Source organism: Sorex fumeus, unplaced genomic scaffold (assembly GCF_029834395.1).
Source record: "Sorex fumeus unplaced genomic scaffold, SorFum_2.1 ptg000044l, whole genome shotgun sequence".
Classification (NCBI taxonomy): Eukaryota; Metazoa; Chordata; class Mammalia; order Eulipotyphla; family Soricidae; genus Sorex; species Sorex fumeus.
The window spans coordinates 22,940,320-22,963,618 of NW_026606101.1; the positions used below are offsets into that span (position 1 = coordinate 22,940,320).

General features: G+C 46.3%; 1 protein-coding gene and 1 pseudogene across 1 annotated transcript in view; both read left to right on the forward strand.

Moving 5' to 3' along the window:
- SHLD1 (shieldin complex subunit 1) overlaps window positions 1–23,299 on the forward strand; it is an 84,865-nt gene that overhangs the window by 38,142 nt on the left and 23,424 nt on the right. The window lies entirely within an intron of this gene.
- Window positions 914–19,889, forward strand: LOC130030234 (40S ribosomal protein S25-like; annotated as a pseudogene).

The following is a 23,299-nucleotide window of genomic DNA, read 5'->3' on the forward strand; positions in this document are numbered from 1 at the left end:
TCAGCAAATGCCTCTTGACTGCAGACCCCCTCAGAACCACATAGAGTAGTTAAAGCACAGAACTTGCTAACCAAGTCACAGCTTTGTATTCACATCTGAAAATCAACGGCGTTGCAGTGAAGACCCAGGGAGGGCTTGATGGTCTTTCTAAGAATTTCAGGTCCTCCAAAGGTAAGAGAGATTACGGGCAATATTGTCTGCTATGGAGACAGGCGGAGGGTGGGAAAGGGTGGTTATACCGGGGATATTGGTGGTGGGGAATGTGCACTGGTGGAGGGATGAGTGGTTGATCATTGTGTGATTGTAACCCAAACATGAAAGCTTGTAACTATCTCACAGTGATTCAATAAAATTTAAAAAAAAAAGAGAGAGAGAAAGAAAAGAATTTCAGGTGCTCACCATGTTGTTTCCTGGCTCTGACATCTCAATGTCCCCCCCCCCCCCCCCCGTGGCACCCAATAAATACTCTGACTCATCAGGCCTGCAGAGAAGGGAAGTAAATTCATCACATTCATTCAGTAAAGTCCTTGAGCAACCGTTGTGAGCCGGTTCTGTGCTGCCTCCTGGGGATGAGGTATGAAGCAGCCACAGTTGTTGCTGTCTGCAATTTGTCATCAAGTGATAGAAAACCCAAGAAACGAGGCTGGGAAACATTAAGGCTAGGAGAAACTGTCTCACTGTGATATTAATTTTGAATTTTTTTTTTGATTTTTGGGTCATACCCGGCAATGCACAGGGGTTACTCCTGGCTTTGCACTCAGGAATTACTCCTGGAGGAGCTCAGGGGACCATATAGGATGCTGGGAATCGAACCTGGGTCATCCGCATGCAAGGCAAATGCTCCAGCCCCTAGTTTTGAATTTTTAGAAAGAGACTAAAATTAGTTTATTGGGAAATCATGAATTTTTGTATCATGAACGGAGCCAAGGATGAAGACGTGGCCTCCTGCTCTGCTTCCTGGAGAGGAAGGACAGGGCCTGACCAGGATTTGCTGAAAGTGAGGCAGGTGAGAGAGGGGTTCTTATAACTAAACTTTGCACTTGGCTCGAGTGAGCGTCTTTGTGAGTAGAGACTCTGATGCGCTTCCCACCAAGCCTCTCTGGTTGTGATGTGAACAGCTGGATGTGGTTCAGGGCCAGTGGCTTCTTCATGGTGGAATTTCTAGGCAATGAAGCTGTCCCACTACTTGCCCTTCCTGCTCTCCAACCCCCGCTGTTACCTTTGCATTTCAGGTCACTGCCCCAGTGGCATTTTCTTTTCTTTCTTTCTTTTTTTTTTTTTTTTATGTAGAAGTACTGCAATTTATTCAGCCACTGATTAGGCTGATTGAATTGTGCATGAACTCCACCTTACTTTTTTTCTCCATTTTTTATAATTTTATTTATTGAATCACCATGGGAGCAGTTACAAAGCTTTTGGGTTTAAGTCTCAGCCATACAATGAAACACCCATACCTTCCCTAGTGCCCATTCTCCACCACCAAAACCCCCAGTATATCCCCATCCCACACCCTCCCGCTACCTGTGGGGCAGATGATTTCCAAATGACTCTCTCTCTACTTTGATTACATTCAACATTTCAACACCACACCCACCATTATTATTTGAGATTTAACCCCAACACTCAGATCTGCCGAAAAGGCAACAGTAGACAATTTATTTTCTATTGCTGGTTATGCATAACATATGATGTCGCGTGACTGTAGTAGTGGCCGTGCAATTTTGGAATTCTAAAATTTTAACAATTAAATCTGGAGGGATTTCTTTCCAAAACCTGCTGGGTTCCGATATTTGTTCCTGAATCTCTGGGATCATGGCCATTAAGCAGCTTGATCAGGAGCCAAAGAAGCCGTTCGTGAGCAGTGACTCAGGGTCTTGTTGGGGTGGGGAGGAAATGGCTGGCTCCATCCCCATCCCGTGAGGCCCCACGTGTCTTGTCACTACAGGCCCAAACCTGACTCTCCAATGGCCTCTGGAGGATGGCGGCCACAAGGCCGCCAAGGGGGAGCAGCCAGAGGGATAGCACCCTTTCCCCCCTGGGATGGCCCGGTGACAGTAACCTACTGCGCAGTCTGGACGCATTTCTGCCAAAAGCCACTGGGTTTCGAGACTTATTTCTCAGTCTCTGGGATCATGACCATTAAGCAGCTTGATCAGGTGCCAGAGAGGCCATTCGGGGGTGGCGACTCTGGGTCTCATTGGGACGAGGAGGAAAGGGCCGGCCCTACCCCCATCCCGTGAGGCCCCACGTGTCTCATCACTGAGTGTCCAAACCTGACTGTCCATGCCTCTGGAGCATGGCAGCCATCGGGCCGCCAGGGGAGCAGACCAGGGCACAAAACCTATTCCCATCGGGGTGGCCCAGCACCGATAGCCTACTTCAGGGACTGGACGCATTTCTGCCAAAAGCCGTTGGGTTTTGAGATTTGTTTCTGAGTCGCTGGGATCATGGCCATTAAGCAGTTCAATCAGGAACCAGAGAGGCCATGCCTCCAATTATATAGCTGAGCCAGTGGTGATTTGTGGGTGTGTCTCCCACATACCTAACTTTTGTCTGTTTACTTCCTTGGTAAACTTTGCCCCAAGTTTTTGGGGTCTGGCCAAAGGCACAGCAGCAATTTTGGGGTATTTGGAAGTCTGAAGATGCCATCAGGCTGCTGATGCACTTGCCTCACAGGTACAGATTGACCTGCTGGTAGCACCATACCCCCCCAAGTGGCATTTTCACAGGGCACATTCAAACTTGTTCATCATGGGAAGGGTTAAAAAAAAGGATAGTTGTTGGTCCAGATATATGGAACCGCAGGTAAGGAGATTGCCTTGCATGCAGCTGACCAGGGTTTGATCCCTTGCACCAAGATCAGGTTTCTTGAGCCCCACTAAGAGTGATCCCTGAGCAGAGATCCAAGATTTCAGTCCTGAGCTCTGTTGGGTGTGACCCACCCCCCTGCCCCCAAGATCCAATAACTTGCATGAAATAATAAAACAGAAATAAATACCATTTCAGGCAGATACTAAGTGACAGCTTAGCGACTGCCATACTGTCTCACAGGGGAAGATTTTATTTATGTCTCCTTGGGGCTCATCTTTTTATCTCCAAGTTTGATGTGTTCTAGCTTTAGCCAAGGCCTTTGATTTATAGTGTTTGGAGAAAGAAACCAGAGATAACAAAGCCAGCCCGGCCAAACGTGCTTCCTGATGCGTTGTTTCAGCGCGGGAGCTGTCTGGGAGATAGATGCAGGGGGGTTTCTGCAGGCTGCTCAGTGGGAGTCCTCTGGAAAGGCAGCTCCCTTAGGGCCCCATAAAACCCTTTCCCAAATCTTGGAAATATAGTTCGTCCCATGTTTTATGGCAGCTCTTTGTGTTCCTTTGAAAAATCTTTTAGTAACTGAGCTTAATCAGGTAAGAAAATAAACAATTATACATCCATTTAGTATGCATATTTTATTTATTTATTTTTTAATTTTTATTAGTGAAACACCATGAGGTACAGTTGTAGACTTACAAATTTTTGTGCTTGGGTTTCAGCCATACAATGATCAAGTACCCATCCCTCCACCAGTGCCCATTTTCCACCACCACGGGCCCCAGTATCCCTCCCACCCCCCACCCACCCCCCATCCCACCCTGTTTCTGTTCTCTGTTCTCTCTCTCCTTTTGAGTGTTGTGGTTTGCAAAAGAGGCATTGAGTGGCAATCATGTTTGGTCTATAGTCTACTTTCAGCATGCTTCTCCCATCCTGGGAGGATCCTCCCAACGCCCTTTATTTGGTGTTCCCTTCTCTATCTGAACTCCCTTTTCCCCTAGCATGTGTGGCTGGCTTCCAAGCCATAGTATGCATATTTTAAAAGAAAAAGCTTTAAGAATTACATGGGGGCAGGGCTGGAAAGATAGTACACTAGTAAACTGCTTGCTTTGACACAACCAACCTGGATTTCATTCCCCAGCACCCTGTATGGTCCCTCAAGCACTGCCAAGAGTGATCCCTGAGTATAGAGCCAGGAGTAAACCCTGAGTACATCCAGGTGTGGCCCCCAAACAAAATTACATGGGGGCTGAGATGTAGCTGAGTAATAGGGCATAGGCCTTGCATGGGTTCCTTCTCTGGCACAATAACTCAATTAATTAATAAAATGTTACACGGAAGTCTGTGACCATTATTTTTCAGCCTCTAAAATGTATTTTACTAACAAATTCTGTTGTAACATATTGGATAGTGAAGGATGATGAGATTAGTTATCTTATGGGGACTAATAACAAATTACCCCAAACGTAATGGCATAAAAAAGCAAACATTTATATCTTCAATTTTCAGGACCAGAGACTCAGAAACATGAGTGATTTAGCTTGAAGACTGACTCAAGGTTTCATGAGATTACAGTGGGGTGGGGGGGAGGGAGGGAGAGAGAGATCAAAATAGAAGTCTCCATGCATTTCATAAGCAGTTTCAGAAATAACAGACTTGTGCCTCTATTCTGAGGGGTCACCTAGCCAGCAGTTCTTAAATTTTTCCACTTGTAATCTCTTTTTGCCCAATAAATTTCTATGCAACCCTGGGTATATACATATATACAATCAAACACTATTTTTTTTTGCTTTTTTGGGGGCGAGGGTCACACCCAGCGATACAAAGGGGTTACTCTTGGCTCATACACTCAAGAATTACTCCTGGCATTGCTTGGGGGACCATGTGGGATGCTGGGAATCAAACCCGGGTCGACCATGTGCAAGGTAAATACACTACCCGCTGTGCTATCGCTCCAGCCCCTTGAATCAAACACTAATAATAATACATTCTAAATAAATTTTTTGGTTTACTTTTGGACCACACCAGTGATGCTCAGGGCTTACTCCTGGCTCTCTGCTTAAGGATTACTCCTGGCAGGCTTAGGGGGTTCAGATGGGATGCCAGGGATTGAACCAGGTTGACCCCATGAAAGGCCACTACCTACTGTACTATCTCTCTGGCCTCAAAGTGAATTTTTTAAAAAGTTTCACAGTCCCATATGAGGTTATTACCCACAGTTTAAGCTAGGACCTATGGACCAAAGGGCTAGTTTGAAAGGTTGGTGTACATACTTTACATGCAGGAGACTTGGGTTCAATCCCCAGCACCAAGTGGTCTTCTGAGCACTGCCATGGAGCAACCCCAAGCATTGAGCTGAAAGTAGCCCCTGAGTACCCCCAGGTATGGCCCAAAATCTAAGCCTAAAGGGAAGCTGAGATCCAGATGGACTCTGGCAGTGGGTGGAAGGGCCAGACCACATAAGCTCATAAATGCCAGTAAATGAAGATTCTTCAAAGCTGACTTCTCTATGGCCTATGGTCAGGCTGACTTCCTTTTTAAATTTATTTAAAATTTCATCATATTGACCCAATTGATCTGATATGCACTGGTTCCATGATTTATCTGCTTGAGAGACACAGTGAAAACCCGTAGTAATGGGACTTTGTGCATGTCCCTAAGTCCCAGCAATAAGACCAGTTGGGTCATTTCTTGTTCTGTAAGACCCCTAAGAGGCAGGTATGAGTCACCAAGAAGACTTCTTTTCTGCAGGGGATCCTCCCAAGAAGTGCTCTGAGGGTGACTTCCAGCAATACTGTTGTCCTAGCTTCTCCACTGCTAAGACCCAGTGAGGTGGTACTGTTCACATCCCAGGAGATCCCAGGATGCAGGAGGGCTACCAAGATCACGTTCAGTGGTGATCAGGGGACTTTGCAGTACCAGAATCAAACATAGAGATTGAACTCACACATGCCAGGCCTGTGCTCCAGCCCCTTGAGCTGCCCCCCCACCTACACACACACATATACACACACACACACACCCCAAAAGGACTTTTTTAGGTTTGGATGAACCTAAAAAACCTAGTTTTTGTTAATACTGGCGCTAAAAAAAAAAAAAGCTTTATATAATGTCACACTCCATTTTTTAAATTTTTTGGTGGGGGGGGGTCATACCTGGTGATGCACAGGGGTTACTCCTGGTTCATGCACTCAGGAATTACTCCTGGCAGTGCTCTGGGGACCATATGGGATGCTGGGAATTGAACCCGGGTCGGCCACGTGCAAGGCAAACACCCTACCCACTGTGCTATCACTCCAGCCCCCACAATCCACTTTTTGAGGGGGGGAAAAAGCATAGATTATGTGACAATTCTGCAGTGAAATACAGTGCAAGGGAAAGCCTGTTTTCTTAAAAGGTCTGAATCAGTTGCCAAGGAGACTGTGTCAGGCTGAACAAATCTTAACCTGAAGGAAATTGGGTATCCAGGCACAAAACAAAAGCCCCTTCTCTTCTGTGCACCAAAAGCAGGAGGGAAGGCTGGGGGGTCAGGTGGCAGTGGATGGGACACATGACATTCTCCATTATACTGTGTAGAGAATCAGAGGAGGGAACCTTCCAACACGAGTCTGGGTTCCTTCCAGTCCTCATTTTCCATGGAAGGAGCCCATGCCAGGAGCCAGTAGAGCCTTTCTTTTCTCCCCCAGAGCAGAACCAGGGTCTGATCTTGGGTGATCATTTGCTTGCCCTGAGTGGGAAACAAAGGAACTGGACTGGTAAGAGAATATAGTAACAGAGTCTTCCCTTCTGACTCAGCCACATCACTACTCTCTCTTTCTTTCTTTCTTTCTTTCTTTCTTTCTTTCTTTCTTTCTTTCTTTCTTTCTTTCTTCGGGGTCACACTCAGTGATTCACAGGGGTTACTCCTGGCTCTGCACTCAGGATTTATTCCTGGTGGTGCTTGGGGGACTGAATCGAATCCAGGTCGGCCGCTTGCAAGGCAAATGCCCTACCTGCTGTGCTACTGCTCCAGGCCAACGTCATGACTGTTTCTCCAGACACTGTGCACTGGAGCGCCATGCCATTCAGATTTGACTCCCAGGCACTGGTTTCCCATGTTGGGATGTTGGCATGTTGCTTCATTATAGAACCTACATGTGTCTTCTCCGATAGCAGGCAAGTGGACGCCTGTCCCAGTTTCTCCTAAAGAAACCACCCAAGTCCCTAGATGCAACATGTGCCACCTGTTTGCTTATTTACAATCAGTGTTGCTTTTCAAAATGCATGTGGGTATTAGAAGGGTACTTGGTTATCTTTGGAAACATGTAGAAAGTGATGCTGGAGAGATAGGATGGCACTTACCTTGCGCTCAGCCAACCTGGGTTTGTTTTGTTTGGAGGCCACACCCAGCAGTGCTCTGCACTAACTCCTGGCTCTGCACTCAGGAATCACCGCTGGTGGTGCTCAGGGGACCATTTGGGGTGCCAGGGAACAAACTTGGATTGGGCACTGCAAGGCAAGTGCCTTATCCTCTGTATTATCTCTCGGACCCCATGTTTGAATATTTCATGTTTTTTCAAAGCCATGCTATGAAGAAAGTAGCATCTTTGAAACTGAGAGATGATTATTCATCATTGTCATGTTTGCGATTTATCGTGACTTCTCTTTAGGAGCCATCTATAACATTGCTGGGAGTCTGGGGCTACTTCTGGAAGAAGTTGGCTAGCAAGGCCAGAGGTGCTCCGGTCATGGTGCTCTGAGGCCAGCAGGGCAGCACCTGGTGCTGCTTTCAGGTCAGACTTGAAGGTCAGGCTTCAGGTCTCGCACATACTAGACATGCACTCCAACCCTTGGGAATATCTCCTGTTAATTTTTAAATCTCATAAGATGGACATTTAAAAAAATATATATATACCATGTATTAAAGGACAACACCTTCCTTGCAGATCAGCAGAGAATTTTTGCCAACAGGCACCTGTCATGGGCTAGTTTTGAAACTGTCACTGTCACTGTCCTCCCGTTGTTCATCAATTTACTCGAGTGGGCCCAGTAACGTCTCCAGTTGAGCCTTGTTGATACTGTGTTTGGCATATTGAATACATTACGGGTAGCTTGCCAGGCTTTGCCGTGCGGGCGAGATACTCTCGGTAGCTTGCTGGGCTCTCCGAGAGGGGCAGAGGAATCGAACCCAGCTTGGCCGGGCTGGCTGCATGCAAGGCAAACGCCCTACTGCTGTGCTATCGCTCCAGCCCTAGTTTTGAAAACCATTGGCATTTGCTTCCTGAAAGTAGAGACTACAATAGTTATCTCCAGCAGAATAGCCGGCACTTCCATACAACTGTTATCTAATCCAAAACCTAATTTAGTTTTTACCAGTGGTCTCAATTTTCTTTAAACATTCTTAGCCTGTGAACTTTCTCTTTTATCATTTAAATTCTGAAATATTTGTAATGGCTGAAAAACATTCTATTATATTTGCAGGTTGGTTTTGGCTTTGGACCACCACCTGGTGGTGCTCCGGACTTAACTCCTGGCTCTGCACTCAGGGATCTCTCCTGGCCGTGCTCAGGGGACCGTATGGGGTGCCTGGAATAGAACCTGTGATGACCATGTGTGTGCAAGTCAAGTGCCCACTGTACTATCCCTCCAGCCCCTAGATGTGTCGTACTTTATTAAACATTTTTACTAATGATATTTTACTCACAAATAATGCCACAGTGAGTATTACTGTTCCCATATCCCATATTTTGTGTTGGCTGTGAGCTGACTCACACATCAGAGCTGGCAACAATGAAAAGATGCAGATATTCTGGTGTGTACTGGGAGCACCTGACTCAAGTGTGCTGATCCTTTCAAATAAGCAGGCATCCTCTCTTTCCCCACTCTTGTTTTCTTTTTTGCTTGTTTGTTTTGTTTGTTTGTTTTTGGGTCATACCTGGCTTTACTCAAGACTTACTCCTGGCTCTATGCTCACAGAACACTCCTAGTTGTGTTTAGGGGACTTATATGTGGTGCAGAGTTCAAATCAGGGTAGGTTGTATGCAAGGCAAGTATCTTATACACTGTACTGTCTCTCAGGCTCACATCTCTTCCCCTGCTCTTTCCCCTTCAACCTCTCTACATCATATCTGAAATGGATATGATTATTCATCTATAATATATTTACATTATATTAATTATTAGTATATTGGAGCGATAGCACAGCGGGTAGGGCGTTCGCCTTACAAGCGGCCAACATGGCCGACCCGAGTTCGATTCCTCCGCCCCTCTCGGAGAGCCCGGCAAGCTACCGAGAGTATTCGATATGCCAGACACAGTAACAACAAAGTCTCCAATGGAGACGTTACTGGGCCCGCTCGAGCAAATTCTATTAAATTCTAATTATATTTATGTAATTATAAAATTATCCTAAAATTGGGTAATTTTAGGATCATTTCAAATATTGCTGGGAAACTTAGCTTTTGTGTACCATCTTCTTCCACGTTCTATTGTCCTGTCCTTGTGTCCTCCACATTATCCTCTGACACCTTCCCAACACGTACACACACAGATACAGACATACACAGACACAGACACAGACACACACACACACACACACATACACATCCCTGCCCTCCATAGCTTTCCACCATGCATTGGATTGCTATGCCTGATCCCAATTCTGGATGCCAACGTTCTTTAGAATAGGCTCTGTCAGATGAGCTGTGCCGTGGTCAGAGTCTTGGAGTTCCCCGGTCCTTGGGGAAGATGGGGCCAGGGTCTCCAGACACCTGCGAGGGGCTTCTCTCCCTGCCTGTGGCAGCATTCACTCCTTCCCTCCATGTGTCCTCACTCTGGCTACAGTGTGAGCTCAAAGAATTGTCCCCCTTTTAAATTTTCATTTCCTTACTGATGAGATCCAATGCATGTTTTGAATGTGGTTAAAAACAACAAAATTGGGGGTTGGAGCGATAGCACAGCAGGTAATGCGTTTGCCTTGCATGTGGCCAACCCAGGTTCAATTCCCAGCATCCCATATGGTCCCCTGAGCACTGCCAGGAGTGATTCCTGAGTGTATGAGCCAGGAGTAACCACTGTGCAACATTGGGTATGACCCAAAAAAGAAAAAAAAATTGCCACGTTAACCATTTTTAAGCACTTCATTCATGACATTAAGTACATTCACATTGTTGGGTGCCCATTCCACCAGTCAGCTCTGGAACTTCTCTGTCTTGCCAAACAGAAGCTCTCTTTGCTGATTCCACATTCCCTTTGCCCCCAGCTCCTGGCAATCCCAGTTCTGCTCTCTATGGATGAAGTGTAACATTTTCAGATATATCTTAGCCATTTATTTTTCTCGGAATTATTTGAAATATCCTTAGCCTGTATTTCCTCTGGGCTTACTGGTACTTGAATGTTGAATGCTTATCTGAAAGTTGCTATTGTTGGGTCACGTGTTTATAATAGTATTAACATCTGTGTCTTGATAGATGGTTCTTGCACCTAAATACCACCAAGAGTGCCCAAAACCATCCACCAACTTATTTCACTTCTAGTCCGCCTCTTTATTCTCTCACTTTTCTTCCCCCACTGCTTGGTCAACTCAGTTATGTAATCCAAAGCCAAGGGTTTGTCATCATTTCTTACCAGCTATGCCCTTATTTTGTTTCCCTAAATATCACAGATGAGTGAGCTCATTCGGTTTTTTTCATTCTCGCTTGGTATTTTTCTAATTCAACAACAAGGTTTTGGTAGGGGAATTGAGAGCCAATAATGAAAGGGCTTTGTAGATTTTTAAATCTATTGGAAGGTTAATGTTCTTTCTCTGCCTGATTTTAGTCATTGAGACATTTGCCTTCCTTTGTCCACTCCTGGCTCCTGAGTCAAACTCACCTAAAAGTTCCTTCCCTTTAGAAATGGGTGGGCTCTTTTGTTTTGTTTTGTCTTTGTTTTGATTTTTTGGTTTTTTGTTTTTATATTTTTGCTTTTTAGAAGAAGAGCCACACCCAGTGATGCTCAGGGTTTCTTCTTGGCTCTACACTCAGGAATTGCTCCTGGCGGTGCTTAAGGACCATATGGGATTCCGAGGAGCAAACCTGGGGTTAGCAACATGCAAGGCAAACGCCCTACTGCTATATTACGGCTAGGGCCCTGGGCTCCTTTTTTTTTTTTTAACAGCTGAGACTATAAAATGCAGCTCCCGGACGAGACCAGTGCAGTGAGTCTCCTGCCCCTGCGCCTGGCTGTTCCTCGCTGGGGTCCCTTGGAGGGGAGCGGGTTGAGCTTTCCTCCCCGCCCCGACCAGGGCTCCAGCAGCCGAAGACCTCCAGGACCAGCCACCACCATGCTGAGACCACTCTCCGCACACATGAAGGTACTGGCAGAGGGACAAAGCCACGCGGGTTCCGGGGCCGAGATCTCCAAGCCTACTCGAATTGGAGTCGAGCATCCTCCACCCAGATCCTCCAAATTCCAGTAGGCGGGGGTCACACCCACCACCTGGCCCCCTGGCGCCGTGTAATCCCATCAGCGGCCAAGACTCAGAGACTATAAAATGCAGCTCCCGGAACCGCGCGGCCGCATTTGCGGCCGCGCGACATCTTATCAGGACATCTTTTATGATATTTTATTATCTCATTCCTACTTTGGACAAACTTGCAGGCTATCGAGTATAGCCTGCCCACAGGGCAGAGTCTGGCAAACTCCCCGTGGCGCACCAAATATGCCAAATACCAGTAACAATGATGGGTCTCTTCTCCTAAAGAGCCTTGAATATAATCTCAGGGCTAGGATGAAAGAGACGTTACTGGGGCCTGCTCGAGGCAATCGACGAATAACAGGATGATGAATGATGAATGAATGAATGAACAGCTGAATAATTGGCAATTATAATTTTACATATATTAAAATTATACATGTTGATATGATACACATATACTTTGTGAAAAGATTACCAAGGTCAAAGCAACTTATCCCTTACCTCTTAGAGTTACTGTGTGTAAGCAAAGGCTTCAGATCCAAACTTGGCCTACAGTGCTTATGCAATTGTAAGCCTAACCACCCCTCCCAATAAAAAGAAAAATTAATCTACCAAGTACAGCCTTGTTTTGCAGACACAAAAATCACAACTCACAACCTACATATGACCCTGCAGCATCAGTCAACCAATGAGTCAATCCGCTCAATCCACTGGTCACTGAAATTCAAGAAAAAAGGAAGGAGAGACAATGGGCTCTGGCTGGGCAGTTTTCAGGCTGGGAGCCAAGCTGCCCAGTGGGCTTTGGCGCCCCCACTCGGCCACCCTGAGGCTGGTTGTTGTGTCTGTCTTGAGGGCTGTTTTCCATCTTTTGAGCCTCTGATCATGCTGCTCTTACTGAGAACATTCAAACAACAGGAAACACATTCTCTGGGCCCTCTGCCATGAACCTTTGCCCCCCCCCACCCCAACTCTTTGATGGCTAGGCTGCTTGTGCTTCTCGCTGTTCAGAGTTGTGCTTCTCCTCTTTCCTAGCCATGAATGTCACACCTCTAGTGATCCCCTCTACTGTATTACTGATCTTTCTCTCTTGACCAACTCATTCTCAGAAACCTAAAATATGCAGTAATCCTTTCCCATTAAAAACTAACAAATGAGGGGGTATGGTGCTGCCAGCAGGTCAATCTGTACCTGTGAGGCAAGTGCATCAGCAGCCTGATGGCACCTTCAGACTTCCAGATGCCCCAAAATTACTGCTGTGCCTTTGGCCAGACCCCAAAAACTTGGGGCCAAGTTTACCAAGAAAGTAAACAGCCAAAAGTTAGGTGTGTGGGAGACACACCCACAAATCACCTCCGGCTCAGTAATTGGAGGCATGGCCTCTCTGGTTCCTGATCGAACTGCTTAGTGGCCATGATCCCAGAGACTCAGAGACAAATTTCAGAACCCAGTGGCTTTTGGCAGAGGTGCATCTTGTCCCCACAATGGGTTACCAGTGTTGGACCACCCCACGGGGGGAAAGGGTGTTGTCCCTCCGCCTGCTCCCCCTTGGCGGCCTGGTGGCCACCATCTTCCAGAGGCCACTGGGCAGTCAGATTTGGGCCCTCAGTGAGGAGATACGTGGAGCCTCACAGGATGGGAGTGGAGCTGGCCCCTTCCTCCTTATCCCAACAAGACCCCGAGTTGCTGCCCATGAACGGCCTCTCTGGCTCCTGATCAAGCTGCTTAACCTCCATAATCCCAGAGACTCAGAAACAAATCTCACAACCCAGTTGTTTTGGACAGAAATGTGTCCGTCCCAGCAGTAGGTTACCGGCGCCAGGCCACCCCAGGGGGGAAAGGGTGCTGTCCCTCTGCCTGCTCCCCCTTGGGGGCTCGGTGGCCATCATCCTCCAAAGGTCATTGGATAGTTAGGATTGGGCTCACAGTGATGAGACACGTGGAGCCTCACGGGATGGGGGTGGAGCCAGCCCTTTCCTCCCCACCCCAACAAGATCCCAAGTTGCTCCCCACAAACGCCTCTCTGGCTCCTGATCAAGCTGCTTAACGGCCATGATCCAAGAGACTCAGGAACAAATCTCGGAACCCAGTAGATTTTGGCAGAAATCCCTCCAGGTTTAATTGTTAAAATTTCGGAATTCCAAAATCGCGAGGCCACTACTGCAGCTGAGCGATATCATATGTTATTCATCCAGCAATAGAAAACAGATTGTCTACTGTTGCCTTTTTGGCAGATCTGAGTGTTGGGGTAAAATCCCAAATAATAATGGTGGATGTGGTGTCAAAATATTGAATGTAATCAAAGAAGAGAGAAAGTAATGTGGAAATCATCTGCCCTACAGGTAAGGGGAGAGTGTGGGATGGGGGATATACTGGGGTTTTTGGTGGTGGAAAATGGGCACTGGTGAAGGCATGGGTGTTTCATTGCATGACTGGGACTTTAACCTGAAAGCTTTGTAACTGCTCTCATGGTGTTTCAATAAATAAAATTATAAAAAAAAAAAGGCGAAAAGAAAAAGTAAGGTGGAGTTTATGTCCAATTCAATCAGCCTAATCAATGGCTGAATAAATAGCAATACTCCTACATTTTAAAAAAAAACTAACAAATGAAACAGAGCTGGAGCGATAGCACAGCGTGGGATAGGACGTTTGCCTTCCACACGGCTGACACGGGGTTCCATTCCCAGCATCCCATATGGTCCCCCGAGCAATACCCGGAGTAATTCCTGAGTGCATGAGCCAGGAGTACCCCTGTGCAATGCCAGGTGTGACCCAAAAAGCAATACAAACAAAAAATAAAAAATGAAACAAAAACCTTGACCTCTTGCTTGGTGCATTTGGACGACTGCCCCTTTCTTTTCCTTGTTATTGCTAGAGGCTGTGCAAGATGAGCCTGGCTTGCTATAACTTTATGCACTCTCCATTCTTCCCCCCTTTTCATCCTGCGCCCCTCAGGCTTTTTCCTCCACTCCACACTGCTCTTGTTAAGAGTCTGTTTCTCATCTCTTCCAAACTTCTATTTCCTTTCTTTCTTGTATTTCAGTGACTAATGGATTGAGCTGATTGACTCATTGGTTGGCTGATGCCGCAGGGTTTATATTTATGTTGTGAGCTGTAGTTTGGTTTCAGCAAAAATAATATAGTACATAATAACATAATAGATTAATTTTGTCTTTTTTTTGAGGGGGTAGATTTATAATTACATTTGCAGCACTGTAGGCCAGGTTTAGATCATAAGATCTTTTTCTATTCCCAAAACCAGTGGTCAGTTCTTAGTCTTCACTATATTGGACCAAACAGCACAGTTGATGTAGCTGATCTCTCCCTTCCCTAGCATTTGTCTTCACCTGACTCCATTTCAGTCTCCTGCTTAAGCCTTCTCATCCTCTTCAGCTGTAATCCAGACATCTTTCCTCAGCACTGCCCTAGTTCTGGATTCCGCCTGCCTGCCTTGGCCAGCCTACCTTCCCCACTTCTTCCCAACCACATAGGTGGCCATTCCCACCTCTGAGATTTTATCCTTGCCAGTATCTTAGCTGGAACATTCTTCTCTTGTTCGTGTACTTGCTTCAGGTCTCTGCCCAACAGGACTTCTTCCTAGAACCTTTCTTGCTTTACCCCAACCAAACAGGCTTCTCGTCTGCATTGTTATCTCTTCCCTTCCTCTGCTCTATTTTTTCATCATGGTGTGTATCAATGTCTGATTTAAGTTTTTAGGCTACACTCAGTGCTTCTCAGGAGCTACTCCTGGCTCATTGCTTGGGAATTCTTTTCATTAATACGCAGGACACCACCATAGACAGTGCCAGAAACTGCAGTGGCAGATTTCACCAAAATCAGATTATCTGGCGGCAGCAGGTCTCTGCTCCGTGACTTCCTGAAACGCTCTTGCTTCTCTGAGTGCAGATAGGCTAGAGTTCATCATCTTGCACTTCCCTTGAATGAAGGAGATGCCTCATTCAGTTCTCTCTCCTGCTGGGACTGTCTGTGTTACACTGTCCCACAGACAATCCCCAACCTTGGCCTTAGATGAAGGTTGCATTTTTTTTTTAATCTTAAGAAATGAAATCTTGGGCTGGAGTGATAGCACAGCAGGTAGGGCATTTGCCTTGCACACGGTCGACCTGGGTTCAATTCCCAACATCCCATATGTTCCCCTGAGCACTCACTGTAATTCCTGAGTGCAGATCCAGGAGTGATCCCTGTGCATCGCTGGGTGTGACTCAAAAAGAAAAAAAAAAAGAAATGAAGTCTTTGCGATATCCAGAAATATTGCTCTTCTGTATTTCTATCCAGGAAGGGAATTTTTTCCCATAACATTGCTTTGTTTTTAATAAACGATAGCTTGGGATGGGGGAGCTGGAGAGATAGTACAGTGAGTAAGGCATTTACCTTACATGTAGTCAGTGTGAGTTTGAGCACTGGCACAACATATGGTCTCCTGAGCCCTGCCAAGAGGGATCTCTGGCACCGAACCATGGATAAGCCCTAAGCACTGCCATGGTGGCCTCCAAACACCTGAGTCACAAGCTGTGAGCACGCTCACAGATGAGAGCAGTGCTGGAAACCCAGAAACTGTAGGTCCCCTGGTCATAGCAGCCTCAGCATCAGCATATGGGGGTGTCCTGCCTCAGTCAGGGTTCCCTGGCTCCTGCCATCTGTCTGCTCCCCACAGAAGGCCTCTCTGACTTGCGTATGGCCATGCTCACACCCCAGCCTCTGTGCCCTCAGAAGGCACAAGTCCTGGAGGCCCTTCCATGGCCCTCTTTGGAGTACCTACCCTTACCCTTGTCTTCCCAGTATGATTCCTTGTATTTTGGGGTTTTTTTTTGGGGGGGGGGGTAGGCAGTGGCGCCAAGGACTTATTCCTGGTTCTGCACACAAGAATCACTCCTAGCGGGTTTGGGGAACCATATGAGCTGCTGAAGATCAAACCTGGGTCATCTGCAGACAATGCATGTGCCCTACCCACTGTCTCTCTGGCCCCACGGCTTCTTATGCTGGTCCTTTTTCAGCACCTGCTTGATCTCATTGAATAGTATTAATGGTAGTGGGGAGGAGAGTCCAACTCTACTTGTCTGTCTGTGGTGGTGGGGGAGCCAGGCTGTGCCGGGGATCAAGCTCAGGGCCTCATATATGCCAGGCATGTGCTGTGCCCTTTCAACCTCTCCCTGGCCCTCCTGGTAGACTTCAGTGTCACTCAGTCACCATCAGTCACTCAGTCTCTCTATTGAAAGGGCCTAGCAGTGAGGACCACCTTTATCACACGTGTGCCTCTGGCCCTGAATGAAAATTCAGAGCTTTTTTTGGGGGGTGGGGGGAGAATTACACTGTTCTTAGCAAAACCACACCTCCATCTCTTCCAGAGTATTATACTGAATCTCGCCTGTCAATCCCCTTAAAAACAAAAGAGCAATCTGGGCCAAAAAGATAAATAAAATGTCCACAGCTCGACTCCTGTTAATCGTAACACTCAGAGCATCTCTGATCAAACAGGGCTGTCCATCTCCCTTGCATGGAAAAGCCCCAGTGACCCCTAATCATGGCAGGCTACTCTTGACTATTGGGGAACAAAAGGCAGGAGACTGGTCACTCTCTTGAGCCCTCATCTTGCCTGTGTGGGGGGCCTTAGGAGGGCAGTATGAGGAGGTTCAGGATGAGCCGATAAAGGCAGAGAGGCCAGTCAGCATGCAGACCAGCCAGCAACGACAGTCCACCATCCACTTTGCGCCAGGCCCAGGGCCCATCCTTCTAACGGCTCATGACTAGATTCCTCATTACCACTTGGGCTGGCCTGCCTCTTGACAGCGTGGGATGCTCATAAGAACGAGATGAGTCTGGCTCAGAACCCCTTTCCCTGCCCTTTTCCTTAAGGGGAGGAAGGTGGTGATTGTGGAGGCAAGGGTGATGCTTTTAATAGGAATGTGTGGGCATGGCGGGGGAGGTTGAGTGGGTAGCTTGAGTGAAGATGGGCAAAGGCCACTTCAAATAAGGGAGGGGCAAGGAGAGAGAGAACAAAAGGGAATGCCCTGCCACAGAGGCAGAGTGGGATGTGGGGAAAGGGGGGTGGAAGGGATGCTGGGACCCGTGGTGGTAGAAAATGGGCACTGGTGGAGGGATGGGTACTTTAACTGAAACCCAAGCACAAAAATTTGTAAGTCTACACTGTACCTCATGGTGTTTCACTAATAAAAATAAAATTAAAAATTTAAAAAATAATAAGGGAGGGGACGCAGGGCTGGTGTTGGTGTGTCCTGCGGCACACATGCTCCACACCACCGCTCTGTCAGGATCTGCTGGGCCTGATGGATGCTCGCTGTGTGTTTTCAGAGCTGGAACAGGCCCTCAGGTATCTGTGCAGGAAGCACCGTTTATGTGCTCTGGTGCCCCCGAGGATGTGCAATTTGGGGACCAGGGGACCGGATTGCTCTGGGCTTGGTGGGTCCGAGGGAGGCCTCTACACTGTTTACGCATCAGCCAGCTGGCAACCAGGGTTCTTCCCACCGTCAGTGCCGTGGCTTCAGCAGCAGATCTCTTTCTGAGCTCTTCCGGTTTTGCTTTGTTTCTCCTGGGCTGGTCTGTGATCAGGCCATTTGCTCCAATGTGCAGAAAAGACTGGGTATTAAGTGAGGCTGCTAGGTGACAATCCAGAGCGCTGACCAACCTCCCAAAATTCCAAGTCAGGGCCATGCTTTTGAGAAAGAATGGAGAGGGTGTGCATGTTGAGATTGGTGCCACCTGAGCAGAGAAAGGATGCAAGATAGAATGCAGTGATTTGATCGACTGTCTGCTTCAGGCAGAAAATGACCCGTCGCCTGAATGCCATCAGGAAGCAGCGAGATAAGCCAATAAAGGAAGGGAAGTCCAGGCCTCCACCTCACCAGTCTGGCCAAGCAGCCCTGGCCCTGAGCAGAGCTGCTGGGGATGGCTGAGGGGATCCTGCTCCCCTCTCACTGGAAAGCTGAGCCACTGAAAAACTGCTTTGTGAAAAGGTCTGAAAATTAAAAATTGCTTTGTCCTAAGAAAAAAAATAAAAAAGAAAGAGTGACGCTGAATTTGAACCTGGTTGTGCCTGTATCTTTGGGTCTAGTCATAGGCTGAAGACATTCTGCCTTGCTGGTACCTGCCTGACATTCTGCAGCGTGGTGGAGGCAGTTTGTGAAGAACCACGAACAGCAGGTGGTGGCTCTCCATTCCGGCGGCCTTCTGGGATCCATCATTACAGAGTCCCCATCTTTGGCACCCACAGAGCAGATAGTCCAGCCTAGTGGTGGACAGCTTGGTGCTGGTACTTGGCATCCCTGGGTTTTGAGCTTGTGCCTTGTCACTTAGGAGTTTGGGACCTTGTGTGGGCCACTCAGCTGTGTTTTGGTTTTCATATGTAAAACGAGATCCCCTTGGAGGAGTGAGGAATAAACTAAGCTGTGTTCAAGCCTAAAGAATGGTGCTCGGGCCCCAGGAGGTCTCGCCTCAGTGCTGTGGTCTATCCTGTCAGGTCCTCTCCTCACACTTGAGCTCTTCAGCTCCTCATGCCTTTCCATGGTGTGAACCCCTCCTCCTCCAGCAACACTTCCTCTCTGTATTTGTGGCTTTGGCCTTCATTAGCCCCCTCTATGCAAACACCCCCAGCCCCACACCCATTGCCCAATTGCATGATCATATCAGTTCAGGCCCTGGTGGAGAGCAGGTAACAGTCAGACCAGGTCATCTGAGGAAGCTTTGTATAGACAATGGTAGGAGCAGGTGTGTGGAAAGGGCCATTCCTGACCCTGGGAACTGGAGGAGTGTGTTGTGAAGCTGCCTGTGGGAGCCATGATCTTGGTGCCGGGATGCAGCCCACACATGACGACCGTCAGGAAGAGCCAGTGACATAGTCCAGCCTTACCTTCCCCTCTCCCCACATCTGACCAGCCCCCAATGGGTCCCCACTCCAAGACAGAGGGCAAGGATTGCGTTCAATGAGGTACACGAAGTCAGCCTACTAGGGCACAGATGATCGAGCCAGGTAGATGAGAAGCAAGACTAGCAGGTAGCTGGGAACTGTCAGCATGGTGCCCTGTGGTTCTGCTTGTCCACTGCCCCCACTCAGCCTTGAGTCCTGGCCCACTGTCGTCTGGGCCACACCCATCTCTCCGGCTACAAACCCTCCTCTCTGTCTCCATCCCCACAAATCTCATCTCTTCTCCTGCCACTCTTCCTTTGCATTGCTTTGTGATGCCTCCAAGTAAGTGGCCAAATTTTTAAAAAATGAGTGCTCAAAAAAACTAGTGTGTGCAGGTGACTTGTTGGCAACATCCTAGAAAGGTTGCAGTGGCAGCAGCAGGAAAAAGAAAAATGCCAGAAAGTCAGCCAAGAAAGACAAAGACCCAGTGAATAAATTCGAGCACAAGGTGTAAAAGAATAAGTGATCCAAAGGCAAAGTTTGGGACAATCTCAGTTACCTCATCTTGTTTGACAAAGCCACCTATGACAAGCTCTGCAAGGAAGTCCCCAACCAGAAGCGTATATCCCCTGCTATTATTATGGAAGATTCAGGGGTCCTTGGCCCTTCAGGAGCTCCTTAATAAGGGTTTCAAAGCTCAGAGCTCAAGTTATTTACACCAGAAACACCAAGGATGGAGATGCCCCAGCTGCAGGGAAAGATGCATGAGCAGGTCCCAACTGTGCATTGTGAAAAACAAAAACTTTACTAAGTCAAAAAAAAAAAGAAGAAGAGATGACTTATTAGAAGATGTGATAAATAGCATGTAACTAGCTAAGGCTATGTTATGAAGAATGATTTCATATTTTTCCTCTCCCTCAACAGAAACTTTGGGTTGGGGTCACACCTGGTGATGCTTAGGGGTTATACCTGGCCCTGTGCTCAGGAATCACTCCTGGCAGTGCTTAGGGGACCATATTGAATCCTAGGGATAACCTTGGTCAGTTAAGTACAAGGCAATCATCCTACTCACTGTATTATCTCTCCAGCCCAAGAAGGGATTCCTATTTCTACCACTGGTCAACAGTGTCACTTGTGTTAACAAGTTCCTCCCTGGGCCTTTCCCAGCCTCCAGATTCTTTGGCCTTTGTGTTCCCAGAAGCACCCTGTCCATCACTTATCTGTGCAGTTTGCCATGTTTCACTTCCTCTTCTAGATCTGTAAGTCCAGAAGGATTGGAGTTGTATCTGTGATGTTCATCACACTCTCCAGACTTTAGAATAGTGTCCAGTTCATAACAGAGCCTTTACAAGTTTTGTGCACTGAATTGTCACAATACTCTATGGCATGTCATAACCTCAGGAGGCCAGCTGAATGGGGATTTTAGGTGTCAGGAAATTGCCTGTATTTCTTTCAGATCATTCTTTCTGCTGGATGAAGTCATTCTTTACAGCCCCACTCTTTTTCATGATTACAGCCACCCTTTCCACTTGTGTAGGAGAAGGTTCTAGACCAAAATCAAATTCCCTTTTCCTTGGGTCTCCATCAGGAATATAACATTTGGGGAATTTTTCTAAAATTATTCTATTTCTATTATTCTATTTCTCATTTGACTTTTCTAACTATATATGGTTTCTTAATCGAATAGAGTAAAGAAAAATACAATGGATCATTGTTTGGAACATTTCAAACCTAATTGGTAATTTCGTCAGTGTATCACAGACATTTTCAGATCTTACAATTGAACATTGGGATCATTTTATATGAGTCACTCAGTGATGGTCTAACCAGATTTTATTATTAATCAATGACTTTAGGGGTTCTTTTGAAAGGTCACAAATGATATTTAATAACCTCAAAAAAGATTACTTTTTGGTAACAGGAAGTAGTGACATAGACTTGAAGCTTTAATTTATTTGAGCCCTAACATTGCTCAATAATCTTTTCATTCATTTTGGTTTAATATTATAAACCAAAATAAGAATAGTTCTGGAAAGGAAATTAAACCTGGAATTTGAGATAACAGGCCCTGAGGAAGCTTACATACTAAAGATGATGGGAAAAAAAGACTTATCAAAAAAATAAAGCAATTAGCTTGGTGGCACTGTCCAAATAGAGTTGTCAAAAGTGAAAGCCTGAAAGAAAAATGAACAGATGGACTTCATAAACTTGAGGAATATTAATTCTGGGGAAATCTTCTAACAGGTTTTTACTAATGCATTTGTTGCAAACTAATTGCCTCTTCTCTAACTGCTAACTGAAGTCTATGTTGGGAGGTTTTGTAATAGAAGCAATTGAAAGCACAGCACTGTCATATTTTTCATTAATTTAACAGGGAGTGGTTGGGATGATAAGAATAATTGGATTTATTTTGAAGATAATTGTAATTATAAGTTGTGTCTTACTACACAGCTTGTCCTTTATAATATAATTTGCCTTTATCTAGAATATAATTTCTTCTGCCCTTCTTGGTTAACAACCTCTTACTTAGGAAAAATAAGTAAGCGTGGGCAATATGAAGATAATCATTTTTAAGGTAGATGGAAATAGAATGATTTGGAAGCTCTCAATCATGGCTGGGAGATTAGATTTCGGCCAGGCCTGATCTGGATCACCATCATCAGAACAGACAAAAGCAGATCCAGGCCTTTAATTCTCAGATAAGCTTGTTTGCCTCTTTGATGTATTGCTGAAAGCTGAACCTCTGTATTCCCTATAACCACCAGGTTCCAGTCGGCTCTTTTTGTATGTAAGATTAAGAAGACAAAGTGATCCAGGTGTTAGAAGTCAGGATGCAGGTAACTTTTGCTCTCCCAACCTCTGGTCTTTTCATTCTTTTTTTTTTAATTTTTATTACTGAGACAACATGAGGTACAGTTATAGACTTACAAATTTTGTGCTTGGGTTTAAATCCAGTAGAGAAATTTCCTCACCTTTTATTCAGCATGAGGGGGCACACCAAGCTGTGTTCAAGTTTACTCCTGGCTCTGTGCTCAGGGATCACTCCCAGTGGGGCTCAGGGGACTATACGAGGTGCCCGGGATCAAACCCAGGTCAGCTGCACACAAGTAAGCACCCTACACACTGTACTACCTTTTCCTTCCTTTCCTTAAGGATTCTTGTGTACAGCAGAAATTGCATGTATCACTGCCTTGGTTTTTATTCCTCTTTGTAGATGAGGATTAACTCGGATGCTCTGTGGCTGACACATTTGTCTTCCCTGCAGGACTCAGAGCTCCTGATCCTGATGATCTTGAACCTGGGCACAGAGTTGTTATTCTTGGCATCTTCTCCTGAAATAGAATTTCTGTCTTTGCCTCCACTTAACTTTCTTCTAGTTTTTTCCTCCAAGACTCTTCAGATTAGTTTCTCTTTGGACTCTAGTATTTAAATAATGCTCATTTAAATGAGATGATTCATGATTTGAAGAAAAATCACCCCTATAACACTGACAGACTCTTTCTGTTGACCTTATAGAACCTTAATGAGAGTGTTGTTTCTTCATTTTTGCTCTGCTTAAGACCATGTGATATTTGTATTATCTCTAGGCCTGTGAGTCTAAATGAGTGGAGGTTTGGGTTTTTTTGGGGGGTCACACCCAACAATGCTCAGGGGTTACTCCTGGAGGTGCATGGGGGACCATATGGGATGCGGGGCATTGAACCCGGGTTGGCCATGTTCAAGGCAAATGCCCTACCTGCTATACTATTGATCCCTATAAATTAGTGTTTGACTGTGGCTATATGTGAGTGTTTATCTTGAACAGAATCCATCTAAAGTGAGAATGTGTGTGTGTGTGTGTGTGTGTGTGTGTGTGTGTGTGTGTTTATGTGTGCATGTCATAGATGGAGACAGGGAGACAGAGAATAGCAGAAAGAGAGAGAATCAGATAGAGAAAATACCTATCCACAAAAGAGATAAAGTTTGACCTTAACATCTTTATCATTTCCATTTGTCTAACCTTGGCCTGTGTCCAGTTACCCGAAGGCATCCTGGAACTCTATTGTCTAAGAGTCCCCGCAAGGCTCTCATGGGTCGGAAGGAGACTAAATGTTACCTGTGTTGACATTTAACTCCTGTGACTCCCTCTGACCTTCCTGATCATGGTCTCTGTGAAGGACAGGTTGACAGATGCGATG